The sequence below is a fragment of the Triturus cristatus genome, chromosome 2_2, assembly GCF_964204655.1.
Source record: "Triturus cristatus chromosome 2_2, aTriCri1.1, whole genome shotgun sequence".
NCBI lineage: Eukaryota > Metazoa > Chordata > Amphibia > Caudata > Salamandridae > Triturus > Triturus cristatus.
Genome location: NC_140582.1, coordinates 1,243,624,773 through 1,243,647,130, shown reverse-complemented (window position 1 = coordinate 1,243,647,130; position 22,358 = coordinate 1,243,624,773). Strand labels below are relative to the sequence as shown.

General features: G+C 50.7%; 2 protein-coding genes, 1 non-coding gene and 1 pseudogene across 3 annotated transcripts in view; all 4 read left to right on the top strand.

Moving 5' to 3' along the window:
- LOC146863492 (uncharacterized) overlaps positions 1–22,358 on the top strand; it is a 431,973-nt gene that overhangs the window by 64,517 nt on the left and 345,098 nt on the right. The window lies entirely within an intron of this gene.
- LOC146863493 (uncharacterized) overlaps positions 1–22,358 on the top strand; it is a 289,267-nt gene that overhangs the window by 196,201 nt on the left and 70,708 nt on the right. The gene's annotated exons all lie outside the window — the stretch shown is intronic.
- LOC146863495 (5.8S ribosomal RNA) lies at positions 20,842–20,995 on the top strand. The gene has a single exon (XR_014978638.1). It is a non-coding gene; the product is annotated as a 5.8S ribosomal RNA (ribosomal RNA).
- LOC146863494 (28S ribosomal RNA) overlaps positions 21,407–22,358 on the top strand; it is a 4,405-nt pseudogene continuing 3,453 nt past the window's right edge.

The window sequence follows — 22,358 nt, the reverse complement described above, 5'->3', positions numbered from 1 at the left end:
CCCTCCGCCCCCTGGTTTACAGATGAATTGTAAAAAGAAAAACTCAACTGCAAACGCCTTGAGCGCTCGTGGAGGAAAGAATATAAGGAAGTGGAGAAGACAGCTTACAGAAATGGTTTATCGAACTACAAGCAACTTCTGTTTGCCACTAAACAAAAATTATTTGTCAACAAAATTGAGTCGGCAAAAAACTCAGCCAAATAATTATTTAAAACTGTCTTAGATCTGTCCTCTCCACACCCGGTTACAATACAGCCTAGTCAGGAATTTTGTGAAAATATTGCCAAATTATTCCTGCATAAAGTGGATGTGATTTTTTCGGCACTCAACGGATCTACTGCAGCAGGAAGCATTTTAGAGAAGGAGGACCTTAGGCGCACCAAAACTCCCTCCGCAGCCCTCGATAGATTCGAGGACTTGTCCATGGACCAAACACGTTGCCTTCTTGAAACGACTAGATCAGGGTCACCATATGACCCCTCTCCGGTGGCTGTAGCCAAATTAGCGGTGAAACCTATCACCCAGGTACTTACACCCATTTTTAATGATATGATTGATACTGGGCTTTTTCCCAAGCTCTGGAAGGTGGCATCAATTCTACCCCTACTGAAAAAGCCTAAGTTAGATCCGACCGACCCAAACAATTTTCGCCCAATCTCTAGGCTCCCCTTACCAGCAAAAATGATAGAAAAGGCACTAAATACACAACTTGGTGCCTTTCTCCATCAGACCCAGGCTCTGGATCCAACTCAATATGGCTTCAGGAGTGGCCATAGTACGGAGTCAGCACTCATAAAAACAACAGATGAGATCAGGATAGCAGTTGATCTAGGCGGGAAGGCCGCCCTGATCTACTAGATTTATCCGCAGCCTTTGATACGGTCCATCATGACCTCTTGATGGACCGATTAAGGTCATGTGGACTTCGTGGCAAGGCCTTGAATCTCCTGCAATCCTTCCTTACGGATAGAACACAAGTGGTATCCTTGGGTGAATACCAATCAAAGCCCTTTGCTCTGCCCTGCGGGGTGCCACAGGGGTCGTCTTTGAGCCTGACGTTGTTCAATGTTTATGTTTCCTCACTGGCCCCTATCATTAACATCTTGGGTCTTGATCTAACCTCCTATGCAGCTGACACCCAAATCGTGGTGTCTCTTCTGCCAGGACAGGAGGTGGGCATGGACAACCATTTTCATAACTGCATGGAAGCAGTGAGCGGTTGGATGGCGAAAAAATGCCTGAAGCTCAATTCTAATAAAACAGAAGTTATAATATTTGGGAACGCGCCTAACTTTTGGAATCCGAGCCGGTGGCTTTCAACAATGGGAGTACTTCCTGTCCCCATGAAGAAAGTAAAAAAACCTGGGAATAATAGTCGATGACAAATTAGACCTGGGCGATCAAATCAATGCAGTTTCATCATCAACCGGGTTTGTTTTAAAATCAGTAAAAAAAAAAATTGCCATTCCTGCCAGCAGGAAGTCAGAAAACAGTGGTCACTACACTTGTCTTGTCAAAACTTGACTTCTGTAATTGGCCTCTATCTAAACATTCAGGAACGCTATTTAAACAAACTACAAAGGTTACAAAACGCAGCCGCCAGATTACTCACTGGGGTGCCCAAATTTGCGGCCATCTCCAACTAAATAAAAAAGTTACATTGGCTCCCGGTAAAAAAGCGAGTGCTTTTTAAATCCTTGTGTACCGTTTTTAAAGCACTCCAAGGTACTGGACCAGAGTATCTGCAGAAACAATTCAACTGGTACATACCTACAAGAAATTTACGCTCATCAGGAGCTAAAATGGTGATAGTTCCGCTTACAAAAAAGGTTTCATTGGGAGGACGAAGATTTGTCTTCGGAGCAGCCAAGGCGTGGAATGACCTTCCGGCCCAGCTCAGAAATTCCCCAGATCTGCTGGCTTTTAGAAGGACATTGAAAACTTGGTTGTTCAATAATTACATTTCCTCTACTGGTGATGGCTGAAATGACAGGTAACTAGCGCCAGGACACCCCAGGGTAACCGCTGCGCTTTGCAAATAAATTTAACATAACATAAAATAACATAACATAACAGGGAAACAGGGTTCGATTTTGGAGAGAGAGCCTGAGAAACGGCTACCACATCCAAGGAAGGCAGCAGGCGCGCAAATTACCCACTTCCGACTCGGGGAGGTAGTGACAAAAAATAACAATACAGGACTCTTTGAAGGCCCTGTAATTGGAATGAGTACACTTTAAATCCTTTAACGAGGATCCATTGGAGGGCAAGTCTAGTGTCAGCAGCCGCTGTAATTCCAGCTCCAATAGCGTATATTAAAGTTACTGCAGTTAAAAAGCTCATAGTTGGATCTTGGGATCAAGCTGGCGGTCCGCCACGAGGCGAGCTACTGCCTGTCCCAGCCCCTTCCGCTCAGCACCCCCTTGATGCTTGACTGAGGGTCCTCCTGGGGGTCCGAAGCATTTTCTTTGAAAAAATTAGAGTGTTCAAAGCAGGTCGGGCCGGTCGCCTGAATACTTCTGCTAGGAATAATGGAATAGCACTCCGGTTCTAATTTGTTGATTTTCGGAACTGGGGCCATGATTAAGAGGGACGGCATTCGTATTGTGCCACTAGAGGTGAAATTCTTGGACCGGCGCAAGACGAACCAAAGGGAAAGAATTTGCCAAGAATGTTTTCATTAATCAAGAATGAAAGTCGGAGGTTCGAAGACGATCAGATACCGTCATAGTTCCGACCATAAACAATGTCGACTAGCGATCCGGCGGCGTTATTTCCATGACCCGCCGAGCAGCTTCCGGGAAACCAAAGTCTTTGGGTTCTGGGGGGAGTATGGTTGCAAAGTTGAAACTTAAAGGAATTGATGGAAGGGCATCACCAGGAGTGGAGCTTGCGGCTTAATTTGACTCAACACGGGAAACCTCACCCGGCCCAGATACGGAAAGGATTGACAGATTGATAGCTCTTTCTCGATTCTGTGGGTGGTGGTGCATGGCCGTTCTTAGTTGGTGGAGCAATTTGTCTGGTTAATTCCGATAACGAACGAGACTCCTTCATTCTAACTATTTTCTCGACCCCCAGCGGTCGGCGTCCAACTTCTTAGAGGGACAAGTGGCGTTCAGCTACATGAGATCGAGCAATAACAGGTCTGTGATGCCCTATGTACGGGGCTGCATGCGCGCTACACTGAACAGATCAGCGTGTGTCTTCCCTTCGCTGAGGAGTGGCCCTTCTTGTGTAGCAGGGCGGCCTGGAATTTAATGGGCCGAGGGCTTGCGAGGGGGACCCCGGCCACCTCTTGGTGGGAGGCGTGCGGGATGGGGAGCAGCCTGGCTCTTCCCTTCCGGTGCCTACGACCAAGGCAAGGGTGGGCTGAGCACAGCCAGCCTGCCGGCATGACTCAGGGCCGCCCGGCGACGGACGGCTGACGTGCAGGTGGAGCGACCCTCCCTCGTTGCCAGGTACCCGGTGTAGGAGAGTAGGGTCTGCTTTCTATGTTCACCCCCACTTTTTGCTTTTGCTCCACTGGTTTTCGACTCAGATGTGGCTGTGGGCCTGCTAATCAGACCCACAGCTCAGCTGTTCTCTCTCTAAATTCATACTATGTACTTAGGTACATAACCCAATTGGTAAGGATCACCTTATTGGCCCCTGTATAGTGTATCTTAGGTACCCAGGGCATAGGTGTACCCTAGGCCTACCAGGGGCTGCAGCATGTATTATGCCACCCCTGGCCTGGCCTCACAAGTAGACACAACTGGCTGATCACTCAGCTGGGGCAGGGTCGTGTAATCACCCCTTGCTTAGATATAGTATACCTATATCTACACTCACAATAGACACATGTGTACCTATCAGCCACTCCTATGGCAGGCCTTAACAATCCTGAAGGCAGAGTGCTTGGTAACATGTGAAATGGTGCTCTAGCATGAGCTGAGCCTGTCTGCAGCTTTCGGAACCATGTCCTTATAGCTGTTCTATGATATCGCCTACCATATACTCTTAAGTGCCTTATAATCTTAAACGGTTATGGTAACAATGGTTTGGCTTTATCGAAACATGTTGTGTAAGGTGTCTAACACTTTGGAATAATACCCCCATACCATTTCTGGTGAGGAGGATATTATTCCTCTCTTCTAGAGGGAGAAGACATGTTAAACCCTACTTACCCGGTTAAAGTTAACCAGAGCCCCAGCATCACAAAATGGATGCTGCTGCCACAGACACAAGTCTGACCTCCTGCTGCTGGGAGTCCTTCCAGGGAGGTAGGCTTGGACAATAGGTTTCCTGCCTTGGGAGGTGCTAGAACCACCCCAGACAGGACTTAGTGTATTGGGGCAGGGAGGGATGAAAGAAACGAGACACTGCCTGGGGCACACAAGGTGTCCCATGCATAGTCCAGTTCAAACCGGTCCTGGGGCACTCCAGCCCCAGCTCTGGCGCGAAACTGGACAAAGGAAAGGGGGTGTAGCCACTCCCCTTCCTGGTCCCACCCATAGGAGGGACCCTGCAGGTAGCCCAGCCCATTAGCCTAGTATATTAGGAGGTAGCTGAGCCCTGCAGAATTAGATTACCCTGAAAATCTGCAACTTGTACAGAAACTCTGGACCTTCGACATTCGACCTCAGGAAGAAGACTGAAGAATCTCCCTTGTGGCCAAGGAGTGACCACCCTGGGCAACCAGGCACCATCCAGCGACCGCTGCTTGCTTTGCGACTGATCCACGAGGAACGACTGCAGAGACTGACCAGCGCCGTGACTTCCAGACACCTCTAAACCAGATCCACATCTACAGCAAAGCTGAGACCCGTGGAGGCGACGAGGGACGTGGGACTGGCGACTTGGGAAAAGTGGCTAGTAACTGACTAGCGCAACTTCTGAGACTCCCTCAAGGTTGTGCTTGGGGAATTTAGAAGCCCCACTCCCGAGCACCATCTGCAAAGAAGATCAGCTCCCCACACTTCACGTGGGGCCCTTCTGCACCTGAGATGCTCGATGCGTTGTCCGGATGCTGGCCCGTTGGCTAGTGATCTCTGTGATGACGAACCTGCTATTTTGCTTTGCTGGTCCAGCTCCTCCAGACTGGCACTCACTCCCCTGTGAAAGGGAAGCACCCCAGACCTTCCTGGTCTGCAACAGAAGCAAGTCCTCCATCCTGCGTGGGTTACGCTTGCCAAGGCTTGTTGGGTCCTAGCTCGACATCGACGCCGCCGACAGCAAGAGCCTTCGTGGGACAGCTCGCCTCCTGGTTTTGGTCATCCTCGATGCCTCCTGGTACCCGTGGCTGCTGAGGCAAGCTTCCCCTCTACACCTGCATCTTCACGACATCGCCTGGCTCCTTCCTGGTTCCCTCCTGGTCCTGGGCTGGTGGCCTAGACTCTGTCCCTTCTTCTTGCAGGACTCCTTCTTCTTGATTTCATCCCCGGAATCCACCGGACACTCTTCACTGATTGCCTGTCAGCAACTTTTCTTCAGGCATCCATAGGAGTCAATGGCTAGGATAGCTGGTCTATAAGGTAGACTTTACAACCAATCACCATAAGGGTTGTTTGGACTGATATAAGGTGTACACTAGAATTAGTGACATCATATATCAGGCCAACATCTCACATTGGTGAGCAGCGGTTGGGATCTGAGCTTGCTGTTGTAATACCATTGTAATCTTGAGATATCAAATTGAAAGATCACAAAGATATTGTCAGTTACATATAACATAGCTTATAAATACGTAAGTTCTACTGAACTTAGCAGTTGTAGGTTGAAGGGCCTAGCACACCCTGACTACAACTACTAGAGAGGTTTAGTAGATACAACCAGTGTAGGTAGGTGCACACACCACACCCTCACTAGATCATGTCTCTGAGAGGAGATCAAGATGATACTCTCTCAGGAGAGGTAAATCCTAGAAGGATACCCTCTAGATATGATACTCTAACTTTCCAGGAGATGAGACAATTGTGTACCTCCAGAAAGTTAAAACAGGGTTCCAACCCTACCCTCATGTATCTAGTGGAGATTGTAGAAGAGTATGATGCTCAGAAGGCCTCCCAGGATGGTACCTTAGGTACCAGTGAGGGTCTACCCTCGACAGGAGACTCCCCTCACCATACAGATGAGTCAGGGACTTCAGAAGATGAGGTAGATAGCCAGGTAGTAGTTGGGAGACTCAGCCAGGCTAACTTAAGCATACATGGGAGTCTGAATGGGGTCCCCCCATCCAGACCCCCAGGTGGGCTTAACAAAGAGAGAGGAGAGGAGGATCTCCTTCAGGGGAATCTATCCACTCCCATATCTCCCATAGCTCCAATGCCTCTTCTCATAGGGGGATGACTTCTCCCCAGAGAAGAGAGCATAAGGCCAGAATGAGGGAAGTTAATCTGAGGATTGCAAGGGAAGAACTTGCCCTTGCCAAGGAGAAATTTGCCCTGGCCAGAGAGCAGAAGTTAAGTGGGTTAGAACCCACTGGTGGCAGCATTATCCCTAAGGATAGAGACAGGGCCTATGATAATAGAAACCTGAGCAAGATTGTCCCTCCCTACAAGTGTGGGGATGACATCCACAAATGGATAACTGCTTTGGAGAGGGCCTGCAGAGTACAGCAGGTACCCCAGAGTCAGTGGGCAGCTATCTTGTGGCTCTCTTTCTCTGAGAAAGGTAGGGACAAGCTCCTCACAGTTAGTGATGAGGATGCTAATAATTACACTGTCCTGAAGAGTGCTCTGATTGATGGGTTTGGCCTAACCACTGAACAATACAGGTTGTTGTTCAGGGATACCCAGAAGACACAGACTCAGGACAGGACTGACTTTGTAGATTGTGCCACTAAGGCTTTGGAAGGCTGGCTACTGGGCTGTGGGGTTAAGGACTATACATGATTGTATAATTTGATCCATGAGAGAACAAATACTTAACAACTGTCAAAACCAGCTACTGCATCAACACTTGATTGACTCTGAACTGACTTCTCCCCAAGAATTGGGAAAGAAGGCAGATAGATGGGTCAGGACAAGAGTTAAGCAGAAAACCCAGAACCAGGGCGGTGATCAGAAAAAGACAGACCAGAAGGGTAATGAGCAGAAAAACAAAGACCAGAAGTCTTCACCAGGCCCCCAAAAGGCTCAGGGGGAGGGGGGTCCCAAAAAGGATAAAAAAAAAGATGGCCAAAAGAAACCCTGGTGCAACTTCTGTAAATCCAATTCCCATTGGTTTAGTGAGTGCCCCAAAAAGGACAAGCCCCCAACCACCATTGCCCCTAAGGCAACTGTACCCCCTAGTCCAGCTGTAAGTGGTGGTTCCCAGCAAAAGGGTGTAGTAGGGTTAACCCTGGGAACTGAGGAGGATTCTGGCCTAGTCAGAATACCAACTCAGGCTGTTCTGATCTGTGATGGGGACATAGCCTTGTCCTCCACTGTAGGCCCCAGTAACCTGGGCAAGTACAGACAGACTCCTTTTATCAACCATAGAATGGCTCAGGCCTACAGGGACACTGGGGCTAGTGTCACAATGGTGACACCTGCCTTTGTGGATCCTGGACAGATCATGCTAGGTGAGACTTACCTAGTGACCAACGCTAGCAATGCCACTACCTCCCATAGTGTGGCAATTGTTAACTTCTCCTGGGGAGGGGTAACTGGCCTCAAGAAAGTTGTGGTGAGTTCAGATCTTCCTGTAGAGTGTCTGTTGGGAAATGACCTTGAAACTTCAGTTTGGTCTGAAGTGGAGTATAGGACCCATGCAGAAATGCTGGGAATAGATGCACATGTCCTTGCTGTGACCAGGTCACAGGCCAAAAAGTGCAACACTGAACAAGTGCTGGATCCTGGGACAATGGACCGGACACAACCCAAGAGAAAGAGCAGTAGGGTAAAGGCTGTGCCTTCCCCCCTGCCTCAGGTGGAGGATCAGCCCTCCCAGGAGGATGATTCTGAGAGCCCTGAAGGAACTGTCCTAGAAGAACTTGAACCTGATCAGGTTGAGTTTCTTGGGACAGGGGGACCTTCAAGGGCAGATCTGAGGCAGGCACAATTAGACTGCCCCTCTCTTGAACCCCTCAGACAGCAGGCTGCTGCTGAGGCTGCAGGGAATGCTCAAGGTACCCATAGAGTGTATTGGGATGAAGGGCTACTGTACTCAGAGGCCAGAGACCCCAAACCTGGTGCTTCCAGGAGGTTGGTCATACCATTGAGTTTCAGAGGCTTCCTTCTTACCTTGGCCCATGATATTCCCCTTGCAGGACACTTAGGCCAGAACAAGACTTGGGACAGGCTTGTCCCTCACTTTCACTGGCCTCATATGTCAGAAGATACCAAGGAGTTTTGTCGCTCCTGTGTCACCTGCCAAGCCAGTGGCAAATCAGGTGGCACCACAAAGGCCCCCCTTATACCACTACCTGTGGTGGGGGTCCCCTTTGAGAGAGTGGGGGTAGACATTGTAGGACCAATGGACCCCCAAACAGCATCTGGGCACAGATTTATACTGGTGATAGTGGACCATGCCACCAGGTATCCAGAAGCTATACCCCTGAGGACCACAACAGCTCTTGTTGTGGCAAGGGCCCTACTTGGAGTATTTTCCAGAGTGGGATTTCCAAAGGAGGTTGTCTCTGACAGAGATGCCAACTTCATGTCAGGATATTTGACTGCAATGTGGAAGGAGTGTGGTGTAAACTACAAATTCACTACCCCCTATCACCCACAGTGCAATGGGCTTGTGGAGAGATTCAACAAGACCCTAAAAGGGATGATAAAAGGTTTACCAGATAAGCTTAGGCGAAGATTGGACATCCTTTTACCCTGCCTTCTGTTTGCTTACAGAGAGGTCCCACAAAAGGGGGTTGGCTACAGACCTTTCGAGCTTTTGTTTGGGCATCCTGTAAGGGGACCTCTGTGTCTAGTAAGGGAAGGATGGGAGAGACCTCTCAGACAACCCAAGCTGGACATAGTGGATTATGTACTTGGCCTCCGCTCCAGGATGGCAGAGTACATGAAGAAGGCTTCTAAAAACCTTGAGGCGTGGGCGGAGCTTGCCAGGCAACGAGATGGTTGCGCACTAGGCGAGCTCCTCACCAAAGCCCAATAAAATCCGATAATAATCCTACATGTTTTAAGCTAATTCACATAGCAACGAAGAGTGAGCCTGCGCTGAATATCCAGATGTCTGACGGGGCCGAAATACGATCGGATGGGACTTCCTGATTGCAGAAGTCGCGGGCGACGGTGCCCGGGCCCTCGATCCTTAAAGTGAAACTGAAGCCGCGGAGGTGGGTGGAAGCTTGGGCTGAGACGTCGAGCACGTCAGCCGGCCTGGGAGAAGCGGAAGAGCCGGTGAGTCCCGAGACCCCGAGGTACAGACGCCTGTGGCTGCCCGCTGTGCCACTGCAGTGCCAGTACGACGGTACATTGGGCTTCCGGTGCGTACGAGGGAGCCTATAGCTGCCGGGTTGGTGGTGAAACAGCCGGACCAGCTCCAGATAGCAAGAGAGAAATGAGGTGCTCCAGGGACCGACGGGGGAAGCGGACCTCCCGCCGGCTAACAGCTGACGGGCGCCCTGCGGGGGCTAGCTCTACTCATCCGCGCTTTCGTGCAGGGTGTAGGGGAGAAGGACGCGCAGAGAACTTACCCGCACGGCATATGCGCGGAGGCGCCGTGGCTGCGGAGCTGGCGACGCCGGACATGAGAGAAACACCCAGCAGTGTTAGACCCAGCAGGAATCACAGTAAGCACGGAGCACAAACGCATGGTGAGCTGGCATTAGTGACATAAGAGCCCAGAGTGATTCGGGCATTGTGCCCTGACAAATATTGCCGACGCCCATACTGAGCTGCCTGCTGGTGGGACCTGGGGGATTACCCTAAGCGGGGGAAAACCACAAAGTGCAACTAACTGGAACTCCTTAGCGGGTTTTAAATTGAAAGAACCCCAAAGACTGTGAGCTGTAGGGATCCTCAACCTCATGCTGAATCAGAGTAGAGCGGCGGCGACAGAGAGTTGAGGGGAAAGGAGGGGCATCACTGCAAATAAGTGGTGGACAACACCCCAGCGAGTCAAAATCGCAGCGGGCAACAGCTACCCATATCCTCCGCTGGACGCCGCCTGCGCCTGGGATAGTTGGAGCGGGGTGGGGGCGCCCATTGCTAATATGGGGAAAACGGACAGAAGCCAGCCGAAAATAACATTTGAGAATTCCAAAAAGAAGGTGGCAGGTGGGCTGGAGGAACATCCGCAGCAACAGGAGGTGGCGGGACCTGCGGGCGACGTCACTAATGTTGAAGTGCAAGCTATGTTCACCACTATACAAGCCGCACTTTCCAATATTGATGGGAAGATTGACTCCCTCACGTACCGGGTCGACAGAATGTCAGAACGTATGGACAAACATACTGAACGCCTGGATGAAGCTGAGCGCCGTATTTCGGACGCTGTGGAGGCAGGGATGCGAGCTGAGGCGAAGCAGGCAAAGCTAGACAAGCAGTTGGCGGCGGTGTCGGCCAAGGCGGAGGATTTGGAGGCTAGGTCCCGTAGAAATAACATTCGCCTGACGGGCATATCGGAGACAACGAATACGGGGCCCATGGAAAGCTATGTAGAAAAATTGCTCATAACACTGATGGGGCGTGACACTTTCTCTGAAATTTTTATTGTGGAGTGAGCGCATCGATCCTTGGCACAGAGGCTACCAGTCGGCTCCCCACCCCGACCAATTATTGCGCGGATACTAAATTACAGAGATCGAGATGCGGCACTGCGGAAAGCAAGAGAGATGGGAAAGCTAACGCATGAGGGCATGGACATCTCCTTGTACCCAGATTTCACGGCCACGGTGAGGGAGGCAAGGAAAAAGTTTGGGCAGGTGAAACAAAAACTGCGAGACCTCAAGATTCCATATGCGATGCTATGCTAGGCTTAGAATTACGGAAGATGGGAAGACAAAAATATTCACTGACCCAAAAGAAGCGCATAATTTTTTGCAAGGTAAAGAACGTGCACAGTCCAGACGCGGATCACCGAGGGGGGAGATAGAGGAGCGGTCAACAACCTCGGACGTCGAGTAGTGTCTTACAGCAGAGACCGACAGGCATGCATGCCTTCGGAACAGAACATGTGACACTGGAACTGGAACTAGACAGCGAGAGTTCTTACCGATTATTGGAGATTGGAGGATATTGAACAATTAGACACGGACCCCAAAGCGAAGGAACTTCTGGGACGAATGAGCGGCGATGCAGATAAGTGGATAGAAATTGATTTATTACTTCATCGGTAATAGGTGTCATCGTGAATAACTCTTTTGCTGCTCGAGCCCCACTCTCCTTCTACCGCCTTTCTTTTTAACGTTCAGGGCTTGCAGGAAGTGCTCTGGTTTCAAATGCAGCAGCATATGTTTAGCTTAGATGTGTATGTTTTTTCTCCTTTTCTCTGATCGGGCAGGGCCCATGTGGGGACAGCCCACAGGAAACGGGCCGGTAAGTTACCGCCCTCTTGTGTGTACCACACTGGTTATGACAAAGGGGTTGTTTTGTTTTTTGCTTGTTTTTATTGTCATTTACGGGGAACTGCAGGGGTGTAATATGGTAATTCAGAATGGGATTGGCTCCGCAGTTGGGGATAGGGCGGAGTGGGAGGGGGTGGGGAGGGGAGAATTGAAAAAAAGTCTGATCAGTAAGATGGAACTTAATGAGTATCCAAAGGCACATGTACATGGCATAGGTAGAGTCAAACACTCTCATGACGGGGCAACTACGAATGACTGACACTAGGCTACAGACCCGGAAACTGAGATTATTGACCTGGAATGTAAGAGGCCTGCAAAACCCACAGAAAATACGCCAGGTGTTTGCCTATCTTGATAGACACGGGGTTGATTTAGCGTGCCTCCAGGAGACACATCTTACCTCGGTATCTGAGGGGAGAGTGGGCACTAAATGGGCCGGGTATCGCAAGGCATCCTCGTATTCCACGTACGCTAGGGGGGTATTACTGTTGATTAGACGAAGCACCCCTTTTCAGCTGATCAAAACGTTGAGCGATGACCAAGGCCGATATGTTATGATGCAGGGTAATTTTGGGGGCACTGTCCTAACAATCATCACCTCTTATGGCCAAAACACAGACGACCCCGGGTTCTATGCAGAGATGTGGGTCAAACTCCGGGACTTCCCAGCTGCGCCAATAATTTGGGGTGGGGACTTCAACACCTGCCTAGACGCAGCAATAGATAGATCGACGGGTGTGGAACGCTATGGTAAACAAGCGGCAAAAATGCTGCGGGACGGTATGGCCACATGGGGAATGGCAGACGTGTGGAGGCAGAGACACAGAGAAGGCAGAGAAGGCACATGCACATCTACGACGCATAACACATGGTCCAGAATAGATTACTGGCTGCTCACGGCCGATGGATGTACGTGGACACGGGAGGTGGAACACCTGCCAAAGACACTCTCGGATCACTCCCCGGTTAGTCTCTTGATGGATATCCCCACATACATCCCCAGACATTTTACATGGCGATTGCGAGGGAGCGAGCTCACAGATCAAGTCTTCCATACCGAGCTTCGAAGGGCAATTGTCGACTTTTTTTAGATCAATGCTTGGTCGGTGGGAAGTGCGGGCACACTCTAGGAGGCCTTTAAAGTGACTATTAGAGGCCATTGCATTAACAAGCAAGCGGGGATACTTAAAGATATACAGCAGCAGCTCCGTAGAATGGAAAAGGACATAGGTACGCTGGAGGAGGAGCACGCGCGGACCCGGGATCTTGCCCTGTTGGCTCAAATCAGAGGGAAAATGGATGAGTATCAGAAATATGCAGCAGACGAGATAAAATACAAATCAAAGCGTTATATAGCGCGAAGCTACGGGGAGGGTGGCAGATCGGGAAAAGCGCTGGCGAGTAAGATAAGACCCTCATGTGCGGCATCTTACATAACACAGATCAGGGATGACACGGATCAAATGCACTATGACACCGCGACAATAGCACAATGTTTTAAGAAGTTCTATTCCCAGCTCTATGATCAGCAGACACACACCACAGTAGAAGAAATTAATCATTATCTTCAGGACATAGCCCTTGTAGGGCTCTCGGATGCACACAGAGAGTTCTTTAGTCACCATATTACGAAGGGGGAACTCACGGATGCAATAAACTCGCTACCGAATGGCAAGGCCCCTGGGCTAGACGGCCTCCCAGCGGAGTTTTATAAAGCGTACACAGATCTATTACTACCACACTTAGCAGAAATGTACGAGGAGGCGTATGAGAGGGGCGAACTGCCCATGTCGCTGAAGGAAGCACTTTTAGTGACGATCCCCAAGCCAGATAAAGATGCAACCCGATGTGAATCCTATCGACCTCTGTCTCTGATAAACACTGATACGAAGATCCCGGCAAAAATTATCGCAACTAGAATACAGCTCCTACAAGAGAAGCTGGTACTCCCTGATCAAGCTGGGTTTGTGCCCACCAGGTCCACGACCCAAAACATACGTACAGTATTTGCATTGTACCACCACTTGGACCCGGAGTTGCCGGCAGCAGCGGCACTGTTGGACGCTGCAAAGGCCTTTGACTCGGTGGAATGGCCATTTATGTTTGCGGTACTGCGTAAGATGGGGTTCCCGGAGAGGTTCATAAAATGGATAGAGATTCTGTACACGGCTCCTACAGCTAGGATAAGAACGAATGGACAAGTATCTGATCCCTTTAGAGTGAAAAGAGGGACAAGACAGGGATGCCCGCTGTCGCCAATCTTGTTCACACTGATACTGGAACCTCTCGCTTGCAGAGTGCGTCAGCACCATAAGGCAGCAGCTCTACAGTTTAGCCTAAGGCCCCTAAATATATCCCTATATGCCGACGACATGGTGTTATTCACGCGACACCCTAATACACACTTGAATGATCTTATCAGGGAATACATTCGTTTTGAAAGATACGCTGGGCTGAGAATCAACTGGGACAAATCGGTGGTCATACCTCTAACGCCCGTAACGACCCCGCCCGAGTTAGATTACCCCCTGAAATGGCAGACGGACCCGGTGAAGTACCTGGGGATATGGCTACATAGAGACCCCGAACTGGTCCTTAGAGAAAATTATGGTAGAGCAATAACTAGATTGGATGAGCAGATTACTAAATGGATACGGATGCCACTGACGATGGCAGATAGAATTGCATTACAAAAGATGATTGTACTGCTGCGCTTCCTGTACCTATTTAATAATATCCCAGTCTGGCTGACGCGATCCTTCTTTGCGGAGCTGCGGTCCCTGTTGCAGAAGCTGACTTGGGCAGGAAAACAAGCCAGGGTTAGCTGGACTATACTGACTAAGCCGTACCACATGGGAGTTTTTGGGGCACCGGATCTACAACTATATTTTTATTGTGCGCAGGCGCAGCATGCGTATTACTGGACTAGGCCACATGCGTACATTTCACATGTAGCAGTGGAAACAGACAGTGCACATCCGGACCCACTGATGACGTTTGTATCAAATCCGAGAACATATATAAATAGGGACAAGACAGGGCCGGTGAACTGCACCTCACATGCATGGCACACGTTAGCGCACCGGGCCAACAAATTGCCTATCTATGCCCCAGCGCTGCCAATAGCCAACCATCCCAAACTCTCTGTGACACAGGAGAGGGGTATGATGCAATTGCTAAAGGATATGAAATTATCCACCATGAAGGAGATCTTCCCGCAGGGCAAATTTATCCAAAAAAATGACCCGGCGCAGTGCGCACATAATACGTACATGAAGACTTTTGCCTATCTGCGGCTGCAAGCGGCGATCAGGAATTTATATGCTACCTATCCGGAGCAACCACCAACGCTACACGCATTACAGACTATGCTCATAGCGCAAACACGTAAGAGGCTAGTCACTTGCCTATTTCAGAAATCGCAGTCGGAGCACAGCGAAGGGGCAACTAGATCACTAGCTAGATGGGAAACACTGCTAGGTGAGGAGATAGAGGAGAGGGACTGGGAATACAGCTGCACACAAATGCGCTTGCTGACTTCTAACTGTAATTTACGAATAATGCATTTCAAATTCCTCCACCAATACTATTACACCCCGACTCAACTCCATAGATATAGCCTTAGAACACATGATCGATGTCAGAGATGTAACGCGCCAGGGGCTGACTTCCTACACCTGGCTTGGGCATGCCCACAGCTAAATAAATATTGGCAGGATATTATGGGAGCACTAACCAAAATGCTGACAGAACAGGTGCCTAACACGCCGTTGGTGTGCTTGCTGGGAATATATAGACATAGTCAAGCAAAACGGAGGAAGTTCCTGGCGGTGGCACTGCTATTAGCAAAAAGGCGAGTAGCTGTCAGATGAGGTAGCAAGCGACCCCCTAGACTCAAGAACTGGCTCACGGACATGACATACTGTAGAGAAACTATGGACACATATGCTGAGGAGCTGCCGCTCTCCTCTAGGCCCCGAGATTTCTGGGAACCGCTGACGCAATATTTACTGAAGACGCAGGAAGATGAACAACCCGTGGGGGGGTCGATACAAACGCGCATAGACGACAATCAGGGGGGGATAACCTACCTTTCTCCCCACCCCTGACAGGAGGGGTGGAACGCTACATGCCTCTAAGCGAAGTATCCAGAGAGATGGCCCAAAATACTGTGTATGAGCCAGAAGGTATTGTAAACTGAGGATGGTACTGTGGAATGGTAACCCGAACAGCTGCCGAATGTTGAAGATGCTCATATAAATTGGAAAGTGTCATTTGTGATGCAACAATGTCTAACATTGCTATGTTACACAGTGTTTGAAAACGTAAATGTCTATGTAAGTGTATGGTATACTGATGGTCGGACAACCTAAATAAAGTATAAAAAAAAATAATAATAAAAAAGAAATTTGATTGGCTGCTGTGAATAAAGCAAAGAAATGAGAAGCATAAAAAAAAAAAAACCTTGAGGCAAGCCAAGATCTCCAAAAAGCTTGGCATGACCAAAAGGCTGTGCTGACTGTGTACCAGCCAGGGCAGAAAGTGTGGGTGTTGGAGCCAGTGGCCCCAGCAGCCCTCCAGGACAAATGGTCTGGACCCCACACTATTGTTGAGCAAAAGGGAGAAGTCACCTACTTGTTGGACCTTGGGACTCCCAGAAGCTCCCACAGGGTGCTTCATGTCAACAGATTGAAGGCATATGTTGACAGGGTAGACATGGGCTTACTCATGGCTACAGATGAGGGGCAGGAGGAAGAGAGTGACCCTCTCCCAGACCTGCTGACTCAGAACCCTGATGATGGTTCAGCCTCACTGACCATCAGCAACAGGACTGCAGACAAGTTCTACAGGCCTACAGACATATATTCTCACTGACCCCAAGTCAGACAAACTGGTGTACCCATGAGGTGGACACTGGTGACAGTCTGCCTGTGAAGAGTAAAATCTACAGGCAACCTGACCTTGTCAGGGACTGCATAAAGGTTGAGGTACAGAAAATGTTGGAGCTGGGAGTCATTGAACCTTCAGAGAGCCCTTGGGCTAGTCCTGTAGTTCTGGTGCCAAAACCTCACACCCAAGATGATAAGAGAGAGATGAGGTTTTTCTTGGATTACAGAGGTCTCAATACTGTCACTAGGACAGATGCCCACCCAATACCTAGGGCAGATGAGCTCATTGACAGATTGGCAGCTGCCAAGTTTTTGAGCACATTTGACCTAACAGCTGGCTACTGGCAAATCAGACTAGCTGAGAGTGCCAAAGCCAAAACTGCTTTCTCGACTCCAGGAGGACATTATCAATTTGTGGTAATGACCTTTGGCTTGAAGAATGCACCTGCCACTTTCCAAAGGCTGGTGAATCAAGTCCTTGCAGGCCTGGATGACTACTGTGCAGCTTATCTGGATGATATTGCTGTCTTTAGCTCCACCTGGGAGGATCACCTGGTCCACCTGAGGAATGTTTTAGAGGCCCTGCAAAAGGCAGGCCTCACTATCAAGGCCACTAAGTGCCAGATAGGGCAGAGTAAGGTTGTGTACCTGGGCCACCTGGTAGGTGGGGGTCAGGTTCAACCACTGGAGAGCAAGATCCAGACCATAAAGGACTGGACTCCTCCAATTACCCAGACTCAGGTCAGAGCTTTCTTGGGCCTGACTGGGTACTACAGAAAGTTTTGTTAAGAACTATGGGTCCATTGTGACACCACTTAATGACTTGACCTCTAAGAAGATGCCAAAGAAAGTTCAGTGAACAGTAAGCTGCCAGAAAGCATTTGCTAACCTGAAGCAGGCCATGTGCACTGCACCTATTCTGAAAAGTCCAGACTACTCCAAAGAGTTCATTGTCCAGACAGATGCTTCTGAGTTGGGTGTGGGAGCTGTTCTTTCACAACTGAATATAGATGGTCAAGACCAGCCCATTGCTTTTATTAGTAGAAGGCTGACCCCTAGAGAGAAACGTTGGTCAGCTATTGAGAGGGAGGCCTTTGCTGTGGTTTGGGCCCTGAAGAAGCTGAGGCCTTACCTGTTTGGCACACACTTCAAGATTCAGACAGACCATAAGCCCCTCTTGTGGCTAAATCAGATGAAGGGTGAAAATCCCAAACTTCTTAGGTGGTCCATTTCCCTAGAGGGGATGGACTTCACAGTGGAACATAGACCGGGGACTGACCATGCCAATGCAGATGGACTCTCCAGATATTTCCACTTAGTACATGAAGACTCAACTGGTCAAGGTTAGTTTAATGTCCCTAAGTTTGGGGGGGGAGGGTTGTACCAAATGTGAGAAGTTGGCCTGATATATGATGTCACTAATTCTAGTGTACACCTTGTATCAGTCCAAACAACCCTTATGGTGATTGGTTGTAAAGTCTACCTTATAGACCAGCTATCCTAGTGGTAGCATGGACAAGAGCAGTCTTAGGCTAAACTCTGTATGGCATGTGAAGCCAGCTGTTATACCATTTGTAACCCCTTGAATATCAAATGAAAGGACACCACAAAAGATATATAAAAATAGAATGTATTTATTCTAAGTCAAAACACCCTCAGCACTCTTTATGAGATTCGAGGTAAGTACAACACAATCTTATTCAAGCATACATAAGTCACACAGGTAAGTAATACAGTTAGGCCCTAGGGGCCACGCAAACCATATACTACGTAAGGGGTATAAGAACCACTGTCACGAACACAGGATAGGCCTAGGCCTAGGGAATCAATGGGACTACACTACACTACCAGGAATTAGGAAGTAGGAGGCCCACGGGATTCAGGTGCAGAGTGGAAACACTCACTCGTAATGCGTAAAAGTCGATAGAAATAGTAATAGTGAGAAATTAAGAGTTTTAGGACACTTCTGAAATAGCTAGGAGTTCGAGACTTGGAAACTAGACCCTAGGATAGTCAATACCCTTGTGAGCACCGGAATACTCAAGTTACCTAGCCCACGGGCTGCGGGTGCATAGGTGTGAACTTGCGTCGGGTTTCGTCGTTGGCTCCTATGGATGCCTGAAGAAAGGTTGCTGACAGGCAGTCAGTGAAGAGTGTCCGGTGGATTCCGGGGATGGAATCAAGAAGAAGGTGTCCTGCAAGAAGAAGGGACAGAGTCTAGGCCACCAGCCCAGGACCAGGAGGGAACCAGGAAGGAGCCAGGCGATGTCGTGAAGATGCAGGTGGAGAGGGGAAGCTTGTCTCAGCAGCCACGGGTACAAGGAGGTGTCGAGGATGACCAAAACCAGGAGGCGAGCTGTCCCACGAAGGCTCTTGCTGTCGGCGGCGTCGATGTCGAGCTAGGGCCCAACAATCCTTGGCAACCGTAACCCATGCAGGATGGAGGACTTGCTTCTGTTGCAGACCAGGAAGGTCTGGGGTGCTTCCCTTTCACAGGGGAGCGAGTGCCAGTCTGGAGGAGCCGGACCAGCAAAGCAAAATAGCAGGTTCCTCGTCACAGAGATCACTAGCCAACGGGCCAGCAACCGGACAACGCGTCGAGCAGCTCAGGTGCAGAAGGGCCCCACGCAGAACACGTGAAGTGTGGGGAGCTGATCTTCTTTGCAGATGGTGCTCGGGAGTGGGGCTTCTCAATTCCCCAAGCACAACCTTGAGGGAGCCTCAGAAGTCGCGCTAGTCAGTTACTAGCCACTTTTCCCAAGTCGCCGGTCCCACGTCCCTCGTCGCCTCCAAGGGTCTCAGCTTTGCTGTAGATGTGGATCTGGTTCAGAGGTGTCTGGAAGTCATGGCGCTGGTCAGTCTCTGCAGTTGTTCCTCATGGATCAGTCGCAAAGCAAGCAGCGGTCGCTGGATGGTGCCTGGTTGCCCAGGGTGGTCACTCCTTGGCCACAAGGGAGATTCTTCAGCCTTCTTCCTGAGGTCGAATGTCGAAGGTCCTGAGTTTCTGTACAAGTTGCAGATTTTCAGGGTAATCTAATTCTGCAGGGCTCAGCTACCTCCTAATATACTAGGCTAATGGGCTGGGCTACCTGCAGGGTCCCTCCTATGGGTGGGACCAGGAAGGGGAGTGGCTACACCCCCTTTCCTTTGTCCAGTTTCGCGCCAGAGCTGGGGCTGGAGTGCCCCAGGACCGGTTTGAACTGGACTATGCATGGGACACCTTGTGTGCCCCAGGTAGTGTCTCGTTTCTTTCATCCCTCCCTGCCCCAATACACTAAGTCCTGTCTGCGGTGGTGCTAGCACCTCCCAAGGCAGGAAACCTATTGTCCAAGCCTCCCTCGCTGGAAGGACTCCCAGCAGCAGGAGGTCAGACTTGTGTCTGTGGCAGCAGCATCCGTTTTGTGATGCTGGGGCTCTGGTTAACTTTAACCGGGTAAGTAGGGTTTAACATGTCTTCTCCCTCTAGCAGGGAGGAATAATATCCTCATTGCCAGAAATGGTATGGGGGTATTATTCCAAAGTGTTAGACACCTTACACGACATGTTTCGATAAAGCCAAACCATAGTTACCATAACCGTTTAAGATTATAAGGCTCTTAAGAGTATATGGTAGGCGATATCATAGAACAGCTATAAGGACATGGTTCCGAAAGCTACAGACAGGCTCAGCTCATGCTAGAGCACCATCTCACATGTTACCAAGCACTCTGCCTTCAGGATTGTTAAGGCCTGCCATAGGAGTGGCTGATAGGTACACATGTGTCTATTGTGAGTGTAGATATAGGTATACTATATCTAGGCAAGGGGTGATTACACAACCCTGCCCCAGCTGAGTGATCAGCCAGTTGTGTCTACTTGTGAGGCCAGGCCAGGGGTGGCAGAATACATGCTGCAGCCCCTGGTAGACCTAGGGTACACCTATGCCCTGGGTACCTAAGGTACACTGTACAGGGGCCAATAAGGTGATCCTTACCAATTGGGTTATGTACCTAAAGTACATAGTATGAATTTATAGAGAGAAAAGCTGGGCTGTGGGTCTGATTAGCAGGCCCACAGCCACATCTAAGTCAAAAACCAGTGGAGCAAAAGCAAAAAGTGGGGGTGAACATAGAAAGCAGACCCTACTCTCCTACACCCGGTTCGACCCGGTCCCGAGCGGCCGGGCTGAGGGGTTTGAAGACTCACATGGTCCCTCCCAGTTACTCCAGGAGGGACCGGTGGCTGTGAGGCTGACTGCTCCTTTCGCAATGGGAGCGCCTTTATTTGCCCATGGGTTTACTCCCAGGCCAAGCACCTGGTAATGTTATTTTTCTCCCAACGGTGCAGTCTGACTCCCAGAGGGGAAGCCTTGAACGGGTCGCCTAGGCCGTCTCGTCGCGTGGGCGGTGGACGGACAGCGTCACCGTCCTCCCATCTCTCCTGCACCCGCAGGTGGGCGGACGTTTTCGAAAAGTTGCTTGTGACTCTTGGCGGTGGATCACTCGGCTCGCGCGTCGATGAAGAATGCACCTAGCTGCGAGAATTAGTGTGAATTGCAGGACACATTGATCATCGGCACTTCGAACGCACCTTGCGGCCCCGGGTTCCTCCCCGGGCTACGCCTGTCTGAGGGTCGCTCAATCGTCAATCGCTCTGGGGTTCCCCAGGATGCAGCTGGGGCTGTCGCAGGGTTAGCTCTGCGTCCCTTTGTCCCCCCACAAGGTCGGAAGCCCCGATCGCCTGTGGCAGGGTCCCTCACGGGGTCCTGCCGTGGAGGTACGCCACTGGCGCGCCTGGCCCCCGAGAAGGGGTCTGGCGACCGGCCTGCCCCGGGCCCATCCCGGGGTGCCTAGCTGTGTGCAGCGCGAGGCTGTCTGTGGTATCCCACCAGCTGCCCGCGCGCCCTTGCCTCAGGTGCCCACTTCCACGGCCGTCTTCGCGCGGAGGGCTGACCCCCTCCAGATCAGATCCGGGGAAAGAGGAAATGGCAGGGGCCTGGCCTCCCCCGGCGGCTCCCCCCGACGCTTCATTGTTTTTCTTCCGACTACGACCTCAGATCAGACGTGGCGACCCGCTGAATTTAAGCATATTACTAAGCAGAGGAAAAGAAACTAAGCAGGATTCCCTCAGAAACGGCGAGTTAAGAGGGAAGAGCCCAGTGCCGAATCCCCACCCGGCGGCAGGCGCGGGAACTGTGGCGTACAGAAGACCGACTCCCCGGCATCTCAGGGGGCCCAAGTCCTTCTGATCGAGGCTCACCCCGCAGACGGTGTTAGGCGGGTAGCGGCCACCGGCGTTCCTGGATCAGGTCTTCTCGGAGTCGGGTTTCTTGGTAATGCGGCCCAAAGCGGGTGGTAAACTCCATCTAAGGCTAAATACCGGCGCGAGACCGATAGCCAACAAGTACCGTAAGGGAAAGTTGAAAAGAACTTTGAAGAGAGAGCTCAAGAGGGCGTGAAACTGTTGCGAGGTAAACAGGTGGGCTCCGTGCAGTCCGCCCGGAGGATTCAACACGTCGGGAAGGTCGGTGGCCTGGGAGTTCTGGATCCCCTCCGCGGGACCGGCGCCCAGACCCTACCAAACCCCTGCAGGGCGCATTTCCTCAGGCTCCGGGTCAGCTGGGAAGGCTTTGGGGTGGCAGGTAGCCCTCCGCTCTGGCGGAGGGTGTTACAGACCCCTGGCAGCAGCTTCGCCGTGTCCGTGGAGCCAAGGGAGATTCAACCACCTCCACGCCCTCCCCGGGCACCAGTTCCCGGCTGCCACTCGGGGCGTGCCAGGACGGTTGAAGGGGGGACAGGGTACCCTGCTCCCGGCGCGACTGTCGACTGGGGCGGACTGCTGTCAGTGCACTCCGACTGTGCCGCCGGGCGGGGAGGCCCATGCCGGGTGCCAGGGGTCTGCGGTGATGTTGGTTACCCACCCGACCTGTCTTAAAACATTGACCAAGGAGTCTAACACGTGCGCAAGTCAGATGGCCGAGCGAAACCCTGTGGGGCTTC